This window comes from Lissotriton helveticus, chromosome 7 (genome assembly GCF_964261635.1).
Source record: "Lissotriton helveticus chromosome 7, aLisHel1.1, whole genome shotgun sequence".
Taxonomy (NCBI): Eukaryota; Metazoa; Chordata; class Amphibia; order Caudata; family Salamandridae; genus Lissotriton; species Lissotriton helveticus.
The window spans coordinates 1,024,009,065-1,024,028,932 of NC_136068.1; positions in this window are offsets into that span (position 1 = coordinate 1,024,009,065).

Sequence of the window (19,868 nt, forward strand, 5' to 3'; positions counted from 1 at the left end):
TTGCTTGCCGCGTGGTGCAGGCGGGCCGAACTTTTTGCAGGCGTTTGGGTTTGGCGTTGTCCGGTTTGACTTTGCGGCATCACCATGTGCGCCTGTCGGCGGGAATGAAGGAGGATCTGTGCATGTGGCGGGCGTTCTTGGAAAGGTTCAATGGAGTGCCCATGGCGCCGGCGGAGGACTGGGAGTGGGACGTCACCATGTACTCTGATGCAGCGGGTGTTGGCGGCTTCGGTCTGTACTGGGAGGGGAAATGGTGCGCGGAGCAGTGGCCGGAGCATTGGCAGGCGGGCGGGAGGCGCATTGCGTTCTTGGAGTTGTTCCCGTTGGTGGTGGCGGTCACGGTATGGTCGGAGGCGTTGGCGCACAAGCGCGTGCTGTTTCGAGTGGACAACATGGCCGTAGTGCAGGTGGTGAACAGGCAGTCGGCCCGGGACCCGCAGGTTTTGAAGTTGATGAGGGTGTTTGTCTTGCGCTGTTTGGAGAATGACATACTGTTTCGGGCGCGCCACGTTCCAGTAGTGGACAATGACATTGCTGATGCGTTGTCTCATTCTCAGTGGGAGAGGTTCCATCGGCTAGCCACGGCGGCGGAGGAAGTCAGGACGGCGGTGCCAGCGGAGCTGTGGTCGGTGGGCGAGACAGGGTCTTTCAGTTGGTGAAGAAGTCGGTAGCTGTGTCCACGTGGAAGGCGTACGAACTCGCGTGGGAGGAATTCCTGCAGTGAGGTGCGGTGAGGCAGGGGGACCGGTGGCGACGCGAGGAACAGGTGGTAAGATTCATGCTGGTGCTCATGGATAGAGGGCTGTCACGGGTGTCGATTGCGGGCAAGTTGTCGGCGGTGGCGTTCATGGGAAAGTTGTGGTGGGGTTACACCCCGTCGGCTGGTGAATTGGGGACTCGGCTACTGGAGGGGTGGGCTAGAGAGAAGGGTGCGAAGGTGCGGCTGCGCCGTCCCATCACGGTAGACTTGCTGGAACAAGTGATTGGAGCGCTCCGGGCGGTGTGCAGGGATGAGGGCGAGGCGGTGCGTTTTTCTACCTTGATGTCCTGGCTCTTCTTTGGAGCGTTTCGGGTGTCGGAACTGCTGGGTGCGAAGGGGAGGCGGGGGGTGTTGTGGGGGGAGGTGGAGGTGCGAGCTCAGGAGGTGGCGGTGTGTTTGCGGCAGTCAAAGACGGACCAGCGGGGGTCGGGACCTGGGTGGTACTGGGTCCGGGCGGCCGGGAGGGGGTGTGCCCGGCGGCGTGGGGACGGAGGTTGATGGCGGGCGGTGGGGAGACGGGGGGAGGTTTTTGGTAGAGGGGGGGCTGACGGAGTGACGGCGTCTCAGGCTCTGGGGGTTCTGCGGCGCGCCCTGCGGTACATGGGTGAGGACCCTCTGGCTTTCGGGACGCATTCATTTAGGATCAGGGCGGCCACGGAGGCGGCACGGAGGGTTTGGGGTAAGGACGAGATACAGAGGCTGGGACGGTGGAAGTCCGATTGTTACAGGACGTACGTGCGTTTGAGGGAGGCGGAGGGTTTGTTGTCACAGTGATTCCCGATTTTGATATGTGTGTCTTTGCAGGTGCAGTGGCGGGGCCGGAGGTGGCTGTTCTGAATGTATATATTGTGGGACACTCCTTCGTCAAGAGGGCAGAACAGGCCGAGTGGGACAGGCATCGGACACTAAATTTGGGATTGGATGTGGGGCTGTATCGTTGTCATTGGCGGGGAAAAGGGGGTAGGCGTTGGCATGAGTTATTGCCTTTGTTGAACACTGTGGTGAGAGGGGGTGTGTGCCCGGATGTAGTGGTGATTCATCTGGGTGAGAACGATTTGGTGCTGTGCAAGGGGCTGGCGCTGCTCAAGCAGATGAAGAGGGACCTGAGGGAGATTAAGAAGCAATGGGCGGGATGTCACATTATCTGGTCGGAGTTTATTCCCAGGCGGGTGTGGAGGGGGCGGAGCGCCCAGGGGCCATAGACAGGGCACGGAGGAAAATTAATCGAGAGATGAGGGAATTCTGTGCCAAGGAGGGGGTGGGGAGGATGGAGCACCCGGAGTTGCGCTATGGCGCGGTATATTTTTTCCGGGAGGATGGGGTTCACCTGTCCAGGTATGGCATGGAGTTGTACTTAGTCCAGCTGAGGGAGGCTTTGGATGGGGCGCTGGGGGTGCTCAGGTACCCAAGGAGGCAGGAGTCCTAGGGGGGGGGTCGAAAGTCGTAGGCGGCTTTCGAGTGGCGCTTTCCTCCGGAAGATAGGGTGGTTTTGCTGGAGGCCTGGGGACTGTATGGTAGGCAGGGGTGAGGTCATGGTGGTCATTGGGGCATTCAGTAGAAGGGTAGGTTGATGAACGGATGTGTTGTAATTCAATTGCAAAGTTGGGGTTTAACTTTAGGGGTGGGGGTGGGGGATGTCAGGCAGTTGTTTATTTAGTAAGCAGTAGTTTTGTTCGGCACAGGCAGGTGGGATTGTTGTAGGTGCACCTGATTCCAATAAAGCGGCCTTTATCACACACTTTGGTTGTCTGTGTCAGTGCTTCCCCCCCTCACCTACTGGTGTGCCCCAATAAGAGGGACACAGCCTCCGATACTCCCCGGGGCATATCAAAAGATGGAGGGATTGAACTGGGGGAGAACAGAGCAAAAAGTGGTGAACTGGCACCTGAGAGCGGCGATTTGGTGATTAAGGAAAATAGCACAGCTGACCAGAATATCACTAAAGAAAGTGACTCTGGAGACTACCCCTTTTTTTCAATGTCTGATCCCTCAGATACTTCTGGTGTTGAGTCCTATCCAAGCACACTGGGCAAGCGAACGGGTGGTTCCCCCGATATCAGGCGTAAGGGGTCTAGCAATACGCAGATGGATGATGCAACAGAGTGGGGGACTGACTCACCTGGTACACCAGAGAGCAGCCCAAAAACGGTGCACAAGAGGGGTGGTTCAGGTGCCGGTGCAGGTTTTCAGATGGCTGAGAGCACAGACCACTTTCAGTGGGATTATTCTTTCATGGGTGAATCTGGGACTAGTGGAGGGATCAAAGGGACACAATCAAATCAAGATGTTGTTGAGAAACCCGAAGACATCTCTCTCGTGGTTATTTACCAGAGCATAATGGCCCATAGAGAGGAGAGACGCACTGAGAGTTTGCGTACACAGGAGGCTTGTCGCAAACTCCCGAATTCAGTACGGATAATTGCTAAATCATGCTCCAAGTTTGTGGACAGGTTTGACGGGGCTGAGACACGTATCTCAAACGTGGAGGATGAGCTAGCTGCACAGAAAGCAAGAACGGAAGTCTTATGTACTGCAAAGGATGATACCCTCTGGAAGATCACTGACCTAGAAAATCGCCTTTGGCGTAATAACTTCCGCATGTTAGATATCCCTTAGAGGGCGGAGGGGCAAGATACACAGAAGTTTATTATTGAGCTTTTTTCCAAGGCTTTTCCAGGGCTAACTCAGTGAGATTGGAATCGGGAGATCCAGAGGACGCACAGATTCCCATTTACACAGCGCAACAGACCAGGAACACTACTAGACCGAGGGCTATTTTAATATCAATTAATAACTTTCTGGCACGAGTAGCAATCTACGATCTGGCGCGACCAGACCGAAAGAAAAGTGGGAAAGGGGTAGAGTTCTTTGTACGTCCTGATTATTGTCCTCTGACTGTGGAGAAGAGATGGCAACTGCGCCAGCTTATTACTCCGTTTCAAGATAAAGGCGCACAAGCTTACTTACTGAACCCAGCCAAGCTCAAGATCATTTACAAGGAACATGTGCAATTCTTTACAGCAGAGCTAGCGGCTAAAGAGTACTTGCAGACTTCGTGAAAAAAAAGAGGAAGGGAAGGAAAAAAAAAAATTAGAAGGACTGTTCACTATAGGCCACAAACACAAATTAATTGTATCGAGTCTAGTTGGGTTTGGGTTTATTGTCAGATGTAATGTTGATTGCTCCCTTTTCTATCTAAATGTGGATTGGTTTTTACTGTTTTTCTTTAAAATAAGAGGTGTTTGGGGAATTGTTTAATTATGCACGGTATCTAGTGGGGCAGGGGGACCCGGGGCAGAAGCTCTTTCCATTTGTCTACGGAAGGGTGGGAGCTGAAGCCATTTGCGGGGGGAGGCAGAGTTGGGGGAGGGGGGTTTGGTGGGCACAGGGGGTGGGGGAAAGGCATTAGGAAAAATAATCCATAGTAGCGTATTGAAACAAAATATGAAACTCAATGGTTTTGGGTTCACGGTCCTAGAGCGCAAAGAAACGTGGAAGATAGATGGGGGATAGGAACACACATGTTGGTATTCGGATCTGCTCTTCGAATGTATGTGGGCTGAATAACTATAATAAGAGGCAAAGGGTCGCAACCGAATTACAGGTGTTTCAACCAGACTTGGTATGTATTCAAGAAACCCACATTCCATGGGGCAACAGAAAATTACTGGCGGAACTAGGTTTAACAGTATTAGCATGTGCACAGTAATCTACTACTATACGCGGGGTAGCGATATTGGCTAAGAGCCACATACAAGGGACAGGAAGAGTATTGGCAGATAACCAAGGGATGTGGGCTAGCGTTGAATATATGATTGGCAGTATTAAGTGCACCGTTTGCTCTATATATGGTTTAAATTTCGATGAGGCATCCGTAGTAGAAGGGTTGAATGTGGAACTAGCATTATGGCCCACCCCGTTAATCATGTGTGGTGACTTAAATATACACCTTGAGCCAAAGGGATTGTAGGGTGATATTAGACATTATAATGGCAGAAAGCCTAAAGTATTTAAAGCGCTTTAGTCCCTATTAATGGATAATGGTCTGGTGGATGCGTGGGCAGCTTTACGGGGGTCTAATCCTGGTTACACATTGTATTCACATCCACACCAGAAATTAGTGAGATTGGCCAACTTTTTTTTTATCAAGTCTCTTACTTTCGGGGCCTACTATTCAGGTGCACCCAAGGATCACATCAGATCACTGACCTCTTGTATTGAATTTTTGCATGCTCAAGGCAGGAATTAAACCTCAATCATTTACATTTGATCGGAAATTTCTACTGGATGAAGGGTATGTAGCACACATGAAGGTGTGGATTAGACAATTTTTGGCCATAAATCGCAATTGCACAGGGACCAGCTTTGTTTGGGATGCATTAAAAGCTTGCTTTAGAGGGGAGACCCTTAGCTTTGGGCTATATAAGCAGAAACGGATACAATTGGCAGTTCAGGAATTATATGGTAATCTCACAATAGCTGAAGAAAATCTCATGCAGGGGATCCAAGCAAGGGGGGAGATTGCTTTTTTACAGATAGAGGTAGCTCATTGTAAGGCCAAAATAAATTTACATTGGAGCAAAGAAATAGCCAGGAAATACTCTATTAGCAAGAAACAAAGTTATGAGTATGAGGAGGCAACCGGGCGCTGTTTGGCACAAAGGCTCTGATCAAGAGAGGCGGCCCAAAGAATTCGATTAGTGGTGGACTCCTTGGGCAATACCACAGAAACTGTTGTCTTTCATGACTTTTACGAGGCACTTTATACTGGAGAGAGTCTCAATATGCAGGCTGGTGAAACACTGGTGGAGAGTCTCAACTGCAAAAAATTGAACCTACAAGATGCAGAATTGCTAGAGGCACCCATAACTATTGAAGAGTTGGAAGCGGCAATTAATAGCCAAGCCACTAGCAAAGCAGCAGGTCCCGATAAACTCCAGCTGGAAGTATATAAAACCTTTTTTGGAGAGCTTAAGGCTGATATGCTTGTCACTTTTCAGCAGGAACAAATAGGCGCAGCACCTTTGACTTGGGATGAGGCAAGAATAATTGTTTTTAAAAAGAAAGACAAGCCGGCTGAACAGCTGGGCTCCTATCGTCCTATCTTGTTATTAAATTCTGATTGCAAAATTTAAGCCAACAACGTAGCGACCCGATTGGCGGATGTGCTATCCCCGTTGGTGTTGAGTCGACAGCATGGGTTCATACCTAAGAGGAGTACAATCAATCACATCAATAGGGTGGTAACCCTTTTAAACATAGCTAACACCATGGGGAGCAAATTCAGCTTGATTTTATTAGACGCTGATTAAGCGTTCGATCGGGTCACGTGGGAATTTTTATGGGCAGTATTACGATGATTAGGTTTTAAACAAGGGTTTATTTCAGCCATCCAGGTTTTATATCAGCATCCAACAACTAAAATCTGCAAAATGGGCCTTGAATCACATCTTGTATATATTACACGGAGTAAATGACAGGGATGCCCGTGCTCCCCCTTGTTGTTTTCATTATATATTGATCATTTTTTAATAATGTTAGAGCAAAATGCAGGGATAGAATCAGTAATTTGGAGACAAGAGCACTATCGGGTCTTTGCATATGCGGACGATGTGGCAGTGGTCACTCCAAATCCTATGATGGCTATGCCTAAGATAGAACAGCTGGCGCTTGAGTTTGGAGCAGCTTCAGGATACAAACTCAACGTGTCGAAGACACAAATTTTGTGTTTAAACCAAGTAGGCTATAATGATCATCAGATTCTGAGTGAGGTCTCATACCTGGGTGTCACATTGAGGACATGTCTAAAGATACTTGTGGAGATCAACTGGGGCAACATTTTAAATTCTGTACGGAAAAAATTAGGTCGTTCTACATCTCTCACTCATGGGGCGATGCAACTTTCTTAAAATGTTAGTATTACCCAAGGTTTTATATTATTTTAGATCTGTTCCGTTACCATTTACAGATACCATTTAGAGGCTGATTTGTACAAAGTGAAACCAGAAAACATGGGATTAATCCCGGCTTCTCTGCATAATTAATCTCTGTGACCTTAGGCAAATATTTTGTTACACCAATTCCCCTCTTTCTTCATTACCTCACATTTAACCTGTTATGTGACTTATTAATGTTATCCAACCACACTGCACCACTGCCCTACATGCAAGGCAGAAGAGGTAGACATCCTGCACATGCTATGGTCCTGCCCAAGAATCTGAGGGTTTGGACGGAAGTCATACACATTATAGAAAATGTAACAGGTCTCACTGTATGGGACACAGCCGAAAGCTGTATACTAGGGCTGCACGGGCGTCCAAGATCACATAAAGTGCAACTTCGCTTCGCTGACTTAGCCTTCCTCATAGCTAAACACTCCATAACAATGAGATGGAAATCGGCCCAATTCCCAGCGGTCCACACTTGGCACGGGGAAGTGGCCCTCTGCAGGGGGAGCATAGAGTGCAGTCATCAGACTGGAGGAGTGGCGCGGACTGCGGAAGAATCTGATCTCTATGGACTGGGACCTCATACTTGAGACATTCAAAGCCATTGAACCTGCACCCTTTCCCACAACACATAGGCCTCTCAGCCCGACACCGCACAGTATGTATCTGTCCAGGTATAGGACAGATGCACAATACCATGCCATACTAAACATGTACCCCTAAATGATGCAACAAGGTAACCGAGGTGGAACTACATGTCAGTAAAATAAACGGGAGTGAGCCAGATCAGAGGGTGAGAGGGAGGGAGGGGTTGGATTGCTTAGTTACCACTTTGAAATTATATCTAGATATATTAAGCCTGCACTAAAGGAATGACAACTAAATCCGAACACATTTTTAAAACTATGCAAGATAACAATCGCATACTAGCTGTAACTCGTTGGTATTCATAAATGTATGACAAAATAACTTTCCAATTCAACTATGTAGCAACTGAATTTAAGATCGTACAAGGCTCGGCAAAACAAAAATCAGTGTGTTTAAAAATGTATTTTGACTGATTAGCGTCAAAGTTGACACATGTTAAAGAAATGTGCTTTTTTAATTTTGAAGAGACTGCTTCCCTATTTTACGTAATGGTTGTTGGATGATATGTATAGCAAACATTTCCAGGGCTCAACTTGTGCAAGAGTTCTTTCAGCAGTGATTCACAAACTTTTTAGAACCACAACCCAAATTTTAGAACAAACCTTTGCAACCCACCTATCTTTAATGGACATTAGGCAGGTGATATTTTAATGTAACTAAAGCCTCGTGTGGTAGCACTCTATTACAGACAGCACATTTTCCATTGAAATGGCCACTAAATTTGCACAGACACAGTTTTAGGTATAAAATGATATTGCACACACAAATGATAATGTGTGGAAGTTGGCTTTCAGTGAATATTTATAACTTGTGCATCTCCAATAAAGTGTCTTGATTTGTTTTGATCCCATTACAATCTTTGTTTCCATCACATTTCATAATTATGAAAAATGTGCTTAATTTTTGCTTTCCCAACTGCTAAAAGTTTACAGCACATTTACAAGTATTTGCATTTTGTTGAGTGAAAACAAAATTATATTCTACAGCCTTTCCGTCACACTGATTGTACCATAGGACAAGATTGTCACATAATACAGTTTACCTTTCTTTCTCTGACTGCAAAGTGAGAGGAGTTAGTAAACACCAGTCCCCATGTTAAAAAAATAAGTAAAAATTTGTCAGTAGTCATAGCCTGACATTTAACCTGTCTCTGAAGCCAGCAAATATTTAAAAAATGCTAAATTTAAAGGCATTTTTATTTATTGCTTGGACTTTTGCGAAACACCAAAAATCATCTCACCACTCACCAGAGGGTTACACCCACAGTTTGGGAAGCACTGTCTTAGAGCGAAGCCAGAGCCTTGGCTCGGATCTGGCTCGGCTATCCCTGTTAATTTGTTGGCTCTATTTGGATGAAGGAATGAAAGCATCTCAGAAAAGCTCATTACATATGTTGTCATTATTTACACTTTACAGACACTAAAAATATTAACAATGAGGAAATACAATACTCACTTTGTAGTTACTGCCAGCCTTGCTTCTCGTAAGCAACAACTATAAGTACAAAGTGCATGTTTTTAAAACATATAAATAAAAGGCATTGTCATTTACAATGCCAATAGCTCAAAATCTCGCAACTGCGAGACCTATTGCATTGCAAATGCTTGTTCTACATGTAGAAAATGGTGCAGCTGGGGCGCTCTCCTGCTGCCCTCTCCAATGGCAGCCTTGTGATTTGCTGGCTCCCATGTTAAGACTCATGGGCTCCGTCTCCGAGTTTACCGGCCGCGACTGTTACATCCCTATGCTGTCCTATAAAGGGAGCGATCTTGCTCTTCACTGTTATCAACGTGGATTCGCCGTCGGTCGTGGCCCGTTTCGCATAGAGGCAATAGTTAATTTAACATTGTGAAATGTTCACCGTAGTGCTTGTAAATTTGTTTTTAATAGTTTCGTTGAAGGATGTAGGGGATAGGACAACCTTCACCACGTGATACACCAGGTGCAGGTAAAACAACTAAGCGGCATATGCTAGTTAGTTTCAGTTGCTGGGTGTATTTTCGCGCAAAGAAGGGACCCCAGTGTCTTTCCATTTCCGACGTCACGAAGAGAGGGGGACAGTCAGACCGCCCGCCCGCCCGCATGCCATGATCACCCCACTGACTGAAGCGCCAGGGGCCATTATTGCAGTACCCAGTGCCATACCCCAGACTAGAGGGAGGAGGTATCCATCAGCAGTTGTCATCATTAAGCGCGTAGTGACCCCGATACTCGGTATTTCTTGTCAGTTCCTTGGAAAGCTCTGTACTCTTTTCTAATCGTTTCCTTTTTTAAGTCTTTGAGGTAAGGCGACAATCATTGGTGCTTCACTCCAGAAACACTATTGTAGCCGATGGTGCAGAGTCTATGGTTTTTGTTTGCATTTCCCCACTGCTCAGGCGTACTAAAATTAGTAGGGTGGAAACCACTGGTTAGGTTTCCAGGGCCAATTGCAATGAATTGCGCTCTTTCATCAAGGCCTTTGATATTACTGCCTTACATGAGACTTGGGAGATATCTGTTATACTGCATACTGGTTATCCTGGCGGTGAGTAGGGCTGTGGCAGAACCCTTGGCTGCTAGTGAACACTACCGGCTGCCTGAATTTTTAAAGTTCGAATTAATTCTATGTAAAGTGAATTTAGTTTTTTACCCTTGGCATTTTTATTGGGCACTTTGCGTGTTGCGAGTGTTGGAGGCAATCTTACCTCTGTGGCTTCGGTGTCCTGAGCTCAATACTCACTCCTACCCGCCCCGGTCTGACGCGGTAACCAGTACCATTGCGCGGAGGGCAGGGTAGAGAGAGCCAGGCACTTCCGGTTGACCGGTTAGTGGTCTAGTTGCCGGGAACAGGCAGCTACATATCCAGATGTCCCAGCGCCCGCGCAGCGGATGGGCTCAGCGGGCGCGCCAGGGGCAAGCCCGTCTGCGCCTGTCCGCGGCCGGACGGGGCCCGGGGCCAGAACCCCTGGTTGTGGTGGAGTAAAGCGCCAGTATCGCTCCCTGGATTTGCTCGCTCTGCGTCCCCCTATGGCGAACCTGTGTAAACACAGTGTAGCGGGTAACAGTAAGAGCGGGGGCTGCAGGCACTGTCTTTCAAATTTAATGTGGGTAGGGAGGTGGAGGAGAAAAAGTTTACATTGAACTGTTGTTTGTTGAACTGCCGGTCACTTAGAAAACATAGAATGGAGGTCCATGACCAACTCTTAGACGGTCAGGTTGACGTCATGTTTCTCTCGGAGACCTGGCTGGACGAAGAGTCGGCACCAGAGATCTTAGAGTCATTACCTAGGGGCTATGGGATCACCAGTATAGATAGAGTGTCCGGCAGAGGGGTGGAGTGGCTATCATTTACAAACATCACATCCAATGCACTCTGGAGTCTATCGATATTGCCGATAGGGAGGCAGGGATCTTTACGATTAAAGTGGACCTGAACTATATTGTAAAAGGCCTCCTGATCTATAGACCTCCTGGCCACCCTACTCGCTTCTCGGCTAGCTTGATGGACTACCTTACTCAACCAGCGCTATGGTATGAGAAATTCTTAGTGCTAGGTGACCTCAATCTGCATTTTGATGATGCTTGCTGCATGGTGGCGAGCAAACTTTGTCAAGAAATGGCCACACTACAACTCAGGCTAATATCAGATTCCCCACCCATCTTAAGGGCCATCTGCTGGATCCCCTTTTTGCTAATTGGGAGGATGTTACGATGTTACGACTATTTATTGTGCGCACAGATACTCCAGCCAAGGAGCGTCCTGGCGCAGAGACAAGGTAGCCCGTAACACAACAAGAGGCTAAGAACAGAAACTAAGAAACAACTAAAACAAGAAGGTTTTTATAGCCCTCCGAAAGGTCAGAAGGTCCTCCAGCAAGTGGATTTCAACAGGCAGGGAGTTCCATGCTGACGCAGCCATTACCCTAAACGAGCGGCCTCCCATACGGCTAAGCCTGAATCTGGGAACCACCGCAAGGGCCAGACCTTGAGAGCGGAGGCTACGGGCAGGGACATAAAAAGACAGACAACTCGACAGGATTTCCGGGCCTGTACCTCTCAAGATTTTAAAAGCAAGGCACAAGACCTTGAAGAGGATGCGCTTCCTAACCGGAAGCCAGTGTAGGGAGCGAATGACACCTGTCACTGAGCAGAATCTGGGCAAACCAACAATCACCCTCGCCGCAGCATTCTGAACCCGTTGTAAACGGGTTAGTTCAGCCTGGTTAGCCCCAGCCAGGAGAGAGCTGGCGTAATCCAGGCGGGAGATGATAGTAGCCTGGATCACCAGCTGCCTGGTCGGGGCATCAAAGAACTTGAGAACAGGTCTCAAGCCCCTCAGGAGACCAAAACAACAGGCCGCGGTTCTTTTAGTATGGCCTATAAAGGAGAGGCCCGCATCCAGCCATACCCCCAGATTTTTGACTTCCGATACCGGGATCGGAGTAGGTCCCAACTCTGAGGGCCACCAGTGGTCACCCCACAACTCCACTCCCTTCCCGACGACCATCACCTCTGTTTTAGTGGCGTTTAGCTGAAGGCAATTGCCTGTCAGCCAGCTAGCCACCGCCTTCAGTCCGGACTGAAACCTGGGGGCCTCAATTTCCGCATCCCCGCTGAGAGTAACCGCCAGCTGAGTGTCGTCGGCATATGAGACCAAAGTAAGGCCCCACTGCCTAGCGACATCAGCCAGCGGTCTCACGTATAGATTGAACAACGTGGGACTCAGCGAGGACCCTTGCGGAACCCCCATGGCCAGTGGTTGGTAGTTGGACTTGAAGGGAGGGATGGCAACACAGAAGGAGCGGTCATCTAAGAAGGAGCGGAACCATTGCAACACCTGACCGCCAATACCAGTCTCCTCGAGTCGACGCAGGAGGATGCTGTGGTCTACCGTATCAAAGGCGGCGCTAAGATCTAACAAAATAAGCGCCGCCGTTTGACCAGCATCCAACCTTGCCCGGAGATGTTCCACCATCACAAGTAACGCAGTTTCCGTACTGTGCCCAGCACGGAATCCGTTTTGTGTGGGATCAAGGGCATTGGTCCGAGTCAGATGTTCAGACAGGGCCAAGTTGACGTGGGCCTCAGTGATCTTGGCTGGCCAGGGTAACAGCGAGATGGGGCGATAGCTTTCAGGCTTAGAAGGGTCCAGGGTGGGCTTTTTAATAATCGGGGACACCACAGCTTGTTTCCACTTAGATGGTACAGTTCCCGTTTCCAAGGAGAGGTTGACAAGGGAGCATACAGCTGTACGCCCCATAAAAGCTTGGTCTCGGAAGAGAGCAGGCCTTACTGGATCAGATGGGGACCCAGATTTGACTTGCAGCGCAAGTTTGTCAAAACCATCCAAGGTGAGGGGGGGGAAAACAAGCAGTGTAGTCTGATGGTGAACCCCATTAATACTTTCCGCAATGGACCCTATGCTAGGGAATGTCCTATATATAGCTTGGACCTTCCCCAAAAAGTAAGATGCAAGGGATTCACAATGGGAAAGGGAACTTACGGTCATAGTGGTAGTCCGCTTCGCCGTGAGATCTTTTACGGCCTTGAAGATAGCTTTTGACGGGTTCGGACTGTTCCGGAATTCGGTGGCATAAAAAGCCGCACGAGCTCGGCAGATAGCTCGATGGTAGAGCTTAACGGACTTGGCATATGCAGCTTTTAGATCAGCCCCATAGGTTTTCCTCCAAGCCCTCTCTGCTCGTCTACAGGCACCCTTTAGGGCCCGGAGAGAGCCATCGTACCAGGGACTCGACTCTCTGGGATTGATTTTAGTAGAAACGATAGGTATCAGAGAGTCCAAGGCCCTAGTTATCCATGAACAGAAGAGGTCATACCCCCTTTCCACATCCGTCAAAGGACCCAGCGGCTCCTCTAATAGAAGACGATGAAAGTCCTCTAACCTAAGCTTTTTCCAAGCCCTCTTCTGGACCCGTCTAGCCGTAGAGATGGAAGGAGTGGCCGAAACAGGGCAGAGGATGGACACCAAGAAGTGGTCTGTCCATTCCACCGGAGAGACAGAGGTAATTAGAATCCCCAACAGATTGGTAAACAGGGGATCCAGAATATGCCCACCCAGATGGGTAGGCTGGGAAACCATCTGGGGAAGTTGAAAGGCCTCCAGGTCAGAAGAGATGGAACGCACTGTCAGGCCAGAGAGGGTGTCGAAATGCAGGTTTAGGTCACCCATGATAGAAAAGTTGGCACAGTCGGCGACCAAAGGGCCAACAATATCAGGGAAAGCATTTCTGAACGCCACATCGCTGCCGGGTGGGCGATAGACGACCATCCCGGACAGGGTGAACTCAGGGCTGACAGAGACCTTGAACATGGCACTTTCACATCCGGAGATGTTTAGGGCACTCCAGACGCAAGGGTAGATAGATTTTACCACTAGCGCGATACCCCCACCCCTAGACGACCTATTCAAGATGTACATAGAATAGCCGGGTGGGCAGGCTAGATTGGTAATAGCGGTATCAGCGTCCTGTAGCCATGTTTCCGTCATGGCAAATACGTCTGGAGCTTCCTCCTCAATGAGGTCATAGATGTGCTGATAGTGTTTCAGCGCAGACCTAACGTTTAAATTCAGGATCTTCAGAGTAGTAGGAGTGTCTGTAATACGGCGGGTCTCCGAGGAAATAGTCCTTGGGAGAGGACGCGGAGAGTCAAGAGCCCACCCATTACAAGGGCAATGATAAGGGCCACGCAATGGGTGTACCGGTGGAAGGGTACAACAGCGGCTTACCTGACCGATGGCAAACAGGCAATCCCGCGAGTACGTCAGCATGGTGGACCCAGGATGGAATAATAGTCCTTAACCAGAGTACCGCGACGTCCAGCGCGTCCTTAGCGCGGACGGGCGCAGACGGGCAGGACTCTGGCACGACTCCGGCCACGCGAGGACGCGCCCGCTGCGCGATCCCGCTGCGCTAGGGAGGAGCTTTAAGTAGGTGTTCCCAGGCTGCTCCTGCGCACTGAAGCGCTGGAGGGTAGAGACACCTCTATCCACACACCCCACTCCAAAATGGCGGCCAAAACGGACAGGTCACCCACCCCAGAGCCAAATCCGCCAAAACGGCAGTGCGGGGGCCAATTATGGTGCAAATAAGGGGCGCTGTCTAAAAGCAGGTACACAGACAAATTACACACAAAAGTAGTTAAAAATCACGAAGGTGAGAGCAAATGCGCGCTAAGCGCTCACGCAGCTACCTTGTCAGGGGCGGTTTCAGGAGGGACTCGCCTTAAGTAGGTGTTCCCAGGCTGCTCCTGCGCACTGAAGCGCTGGAGGGTAGAGACACCTCTATCCACACACCCCACTCCAAAATGGCGGCCAAAACGGACAGGTCACCCACCCCAGAGCCAAATCCGCCAAAACGGCAGTGCGGGGGCCAATTATGGTGCAAATAAGGGGCGCTGTCTAAAAGCAGGTACACAGACAAATTACACACAAAAGTAGTTAAAAATCACGAAGGTGAGAGCAAATGCGCGCTAAGCGCTCACGCAGCTACCTTGTCAGGGGCGGTTTCAGGAGGGACTCGCCATAAGTAGGTGTTCCCAGGCTGCTCCTGCGCACTGAAGCGCTGGAGGGTAGAGACACCTCTATCCACACACCCCACTCCAAAATGGCGGCCAAAACGGACAGGTCACCCACCCCAGAGCCAAATCCGCCAAAACGGCAGTGCGGGGGCCAATTATGGTGCAAATAAGGGGCGCTGTCTAAAAGCAGGTACACAGACAAATTACACACAAAAGTAGTTAAAAATCACGAAGGTGAGAGCAAATGCGCGCTAAGCGCACACGCAGCTACCTTGTCAGGGGCGGTTTCAGGAGGGACTCGCCTTAAGTAGGTGTTCCCAGGCTGCTCCTGCGCACTGAAGCGCTGGAGGGTAGAGACACCTCTATCCACACACCCCACTCCAAAATGGCGGCCAAAACGGACAGGTCACCCACCCCAGAGCCAAATCCGCCAAAACGGCAGTGCGGGGGCCAATTATGGTGCAAATAAGGGGCGCTGTCTAAAAGCAGGTACACAGACAAATTACACACAAAAGTAGTTAAAAATCACGAAGGTGAGAGCAAATGCGCGCTAAGCGCTCACGCAGCTACCTTGTCAGGGGCGGTTTCAGGAGGGACTCGCCTTAAGTAGGTGTTCCCAGGCTGCTCCTGCGCACTGAAGCGCTGGAGGGTAGAGACACCTCTATCCACACACCCCACTCCAAAATGGCGGCCAAAACGGACAGGTCACCCACCCCAGAGCCAAATCCGCCAAAACGGCAGTGCGGGGGCCAATTATGGTGCAAATAAGGGGCGCTGTCTAAAAGCAGGTACACAGACAAATTACACACAAAAGTAGTTAAAAATCACGAAGGTGAGAGCAAATGCGCGCTAAGCGCTCACGCAGCTACCTTGTCAGGGGCGGTTTCAGGAGGGACTCGCCTTAAGTAGGTGTTCCCAGGCTGCTCCTGCGCACTGAAGCGCTGGAGGGTAGAGACACCTCTATCCACACACCCCACTCCAAAATGGCGGCCAAAACGGACAGGTCACCCACCCCAGAGCCAAATCCGCCAAAACGGCAGTGCGGGGGCCAATTATGGTGCAAATAAGGGGCGCTGTCTAAAAGCAGGTACACAGACAAATTACACACAAAAGTAGTTAAAAATCACGAAGGTGAGAGCAAATGCGCGCTAAGCGCTCACGCAGCTACCTTGTCAGGACATAGTAGTCTATCCCCCTCTCCCGGTTATATGGACAGACCACTTCCTGGTCCCTTTTGCTATGACTCTGCCGGGACCAAAGACACGGGAGATCGTAAAAAGGGGGATAGCGTGCCGGAGGTGGATGGGCTTTTCGCAGGGAAAGTTCAGTAGTGCCCTTCTATTGGGGGACCCTCCTGGTGGTACAAATGCTGAAGGGGCGTTTAGAAATTTGGATAGATAGATCACGGAGGCCGTGGACAGTACGGCCCCCTGGTCATAAAAAATAGCGGGTAGAGTACAGAAATCTGCCCCGTGGTACTCGGAAGCCTTGAGAACAGCGAAAGCAGGTTGCAAACGCCTGGAATGGCGCTGGAGGACAGATTTTTCTGACCAGGGGAGGGGAGAGTAAAAAGAGGCACTGAAGAGATATCATGGGCTCATCAGAAGAGCAAAGGCAGCATACTATGTGGAGAGAATTGGATCGGCTGGCAACTCTACTCGAGAGCTGTTTAGGATTTATAAGGAGATTTCTTCCTTAACTACTTCTGCTGCTCCGGCTGTGGGCCCAGAAGAGCTATGTAACCGTGTGGCAAATTTTTTCGCAGACAAAGTGGAGAAAATATACTCCACCTTCCCTGACTCCGCCCGAGTGGGAAACGTGGGGGCGGAGGAGACAGAGCATGCCGTGGAGGGAGAAGGGCTGAAGAGCTTTACCATGCCCTCCTCCCCCCCCCCCCGGAACAGCTAAATAAAATCTGTAGTGGCATAAAGCTGGGTTCTCCTAGAGACCCGGCACCTCCCAAAAGGTTGAGGGGAGCTTGGATTCCTGGATCCATATATCAGACATCTGGTGGAGACCTCTTTTAGGACATGTACAGTTCCAGGATGCTGAAGGAAGCTGTGGTCCTACCGTTCCCCAAGAAACCTCATATTGGCCCAGATCAACTCGATAATCTCCGCCCCATCTCTCTTATGCCGTACTTCGCCAAGGTTGCGGAGAAACAGGTAAATATGCAGTTGACGGCACATATTGGGAAATTCAATCTCTTGCATCCCACTCAGTCCGGTTTCTGAGCGCGGTACTCTACGGAATCTACCTTGCTCTTTGCCACAGAAACCATCAGGCAATATGTGGATGCAAGTCAGACGGCGGCCTTGATCCTGCTGGATCTAAGTGCCGCCTTTGACACTGTGGCCCATCACACCTTGCTGCAATGTCTGAGGAACGGAGGGGTGTCGGACAGCGCCCTGAGCTGGATGAAATCTTTTCTGTCTGGGCGCTGCTGCCAGGTGAGGCAGAGCGACCATTACTCTAAGTCATCAAGCTCAGACAGGGGGTACTGCAGGGATCGACCCTGAGCCCGACCCTGTTCAATCTCTATGTGGCTCCTCTAGCGGAGATTGCTGATGGGTTTGGGATCAGGGTCATGTCCTATGCCGATGATACGCAGTTGGTGGTCTCCCTTACGCAGGCACCGGAGACGGCTGCCTCCAACTTCATAGCATGCCTGCAAGAACTGGCTGCATGGATGGCGAAGAACTGCCTGAAGTTGAATGGCAATAAGACCGAGGTGCTTGTGGTGGGGAGAGCCCCGTCGGTAAGGTCCTCTGCTTGGTGGCCCCAGAGCCTGTGGACTACACCCACTCCCTGTGCTCAGGCGAAGAATCTGGGAGAGTGGTTAGACACGAAGCTTTCCTTTGAATACCAAACCAGGCGGGTGCAGGCGCCTGTTTTGAAGTCCTGAAGGTCATTCGTAAAACCTTGGACATGCTGCCTACGGCAGCCAGGAAGACCATGGTCCATGCTCTGGTGACATCGCGCCTGGATTATGGCAACACTCTCTATCTGGGTGCGACGACTAAGTGCATGCTCAGACTCCAGGGGGTGCAGAACGCGGCAGCATGTTTGGTTCTGATGCGCCCGAGGAGGACTTCTGCGAAGGCAGCACGAGCTGCACTCCACTTGCTGCCAATAAGGGGAAAAAGTCCTGTTTAAGGCACTGTGTGTATGTCATCGGATTATGCAGGGGACTGCTCCGTCTTATCTGTATGAGCTACTCACCCCCTATGTCCCCACATGCCAACTGAGATCAGGTGGGGTGGGTCTGGTGTGTGTACCCACTATCAAGAGAGCTAGGATGGGCGGACGCTCTTTTCGCCAACTTGCTGCCCAGCACTGGAACGCACTCCCCTTGGGTCTCTGTATGGAGGTCCGGGAGAGTTGTTTTAGGAACAACCTAAAAACGTCCCTCGGGACAGTTAGTGTGGGACGCGCCGGGAGTGGATTTCTGAGCAGCTGCGCCGCAGCTTGGGGACACACTGGCAGAGTGTAACCATGCGCTTTATAAATGTGCCTATTATTATTGGTTACTCCACTGCAACTCAATAGTCCGATTCAAGGAGAGCTAGGGTTGCTTATCCATTTGGCTGAGATGAACCACAAATGCCCAGGCGACTAGTTAATACTGCTAGTTGTGAGATCCAGGCATGAATTATTGTGTGCAGGTAAACCATATTCACGTTGAATTCGTAGGGGAATTCAATGCCGGTCTAAAAATTAAGTCTTGAACTGCCCGCCGTCTCCCTCTAGCACCTCTCTCCTATGGATTTTTATTATAGGACTACTTATAACACTGTAGGATGTCAGAGCCCCTTCACGGCACACATTTATTGTATAGAGACAATTAATTACATGTCTACAAATCAGAGTTTAGGAAAAGTCACATAAGATGACTAGAATGTGTAGCATTCATTCGTCTTCCATACACCATTATACTTAAAGAGTTCTTGGCCTGGAGGAGCACACTTAGGATTAATACTAACACTGGTTGGAGTTGGCTTTACTGATAAGAATGTATTTATACCCCAACAAATCTTTTTAGCAACCGTAGGATAATTTGAGCTGGAGAAAATCATACATTTCTAACCTATACCCTACAGTTGGCAGGCACCCCTTTCCTATCAGTTCAACGCTCGCCGTGCTATATTAGGATAATGACTAATGGACTTCACCTCTGGCATATTAACCCTCTGTGCTACTGCATTTTGAGTCTGAGCTGCCACCTGGCAAATACTCTGATCTCTCGCCAGTAGGAACAATAATTACCAGTGTTATCTTCAGATCTTCCTTCGTGCCCGCAAACTGCTGATCAGACAATTAACTTTGCAGAACAAAGAACTGTAGCAGGGATTCTGCTCCTACACAGAACTGTGCACAGAGACTCAGGACCTCAGTGAATTAGGGTGTGCCAAAACTCACCTTAGTACCCAAAATCCCCTACCAGACTAGCATCAGTGTCTCATTGGCTCTTCCATAACACCAATGATTAGACAACCCAGAACATGGAACTTAGATTACCTCAGGCAATGTGGAACACATGAACACTCTTTCGTTATACTAACAAACCAGTCCAAAACGGAGTAAATGAAGACACGTGCAAGTTTGAAATATATATTTCTAATTGCGTGTTCTCATGCGCAGTATCTTAGATAATACAAGCAGACATATTATAAGCAACAAGATTATCAGCATAGTTACTATTCCATAAAATACAAAGGGAGAAAGCATGTTATAATGCTAAATGGAAACAGGTATAAAATATACCTATATTTCACCCTCCCTTGCTAGTAGGTTATTTTATATCTACAGAAGGTCTCTTTGGGATTACATAGGCGGCCCCATACTTCTGGTATTAGCAGAAATGGATCACATCAAATTCTGCACAAGCTCTCAGCATACAAATGTTCTCCAAGTGTGTCTGAGCATGCCTATGCAGTGCATTATTAAAAACACCAAAATCAGAGGTGGCCACAGCTGCATATATGTTATGT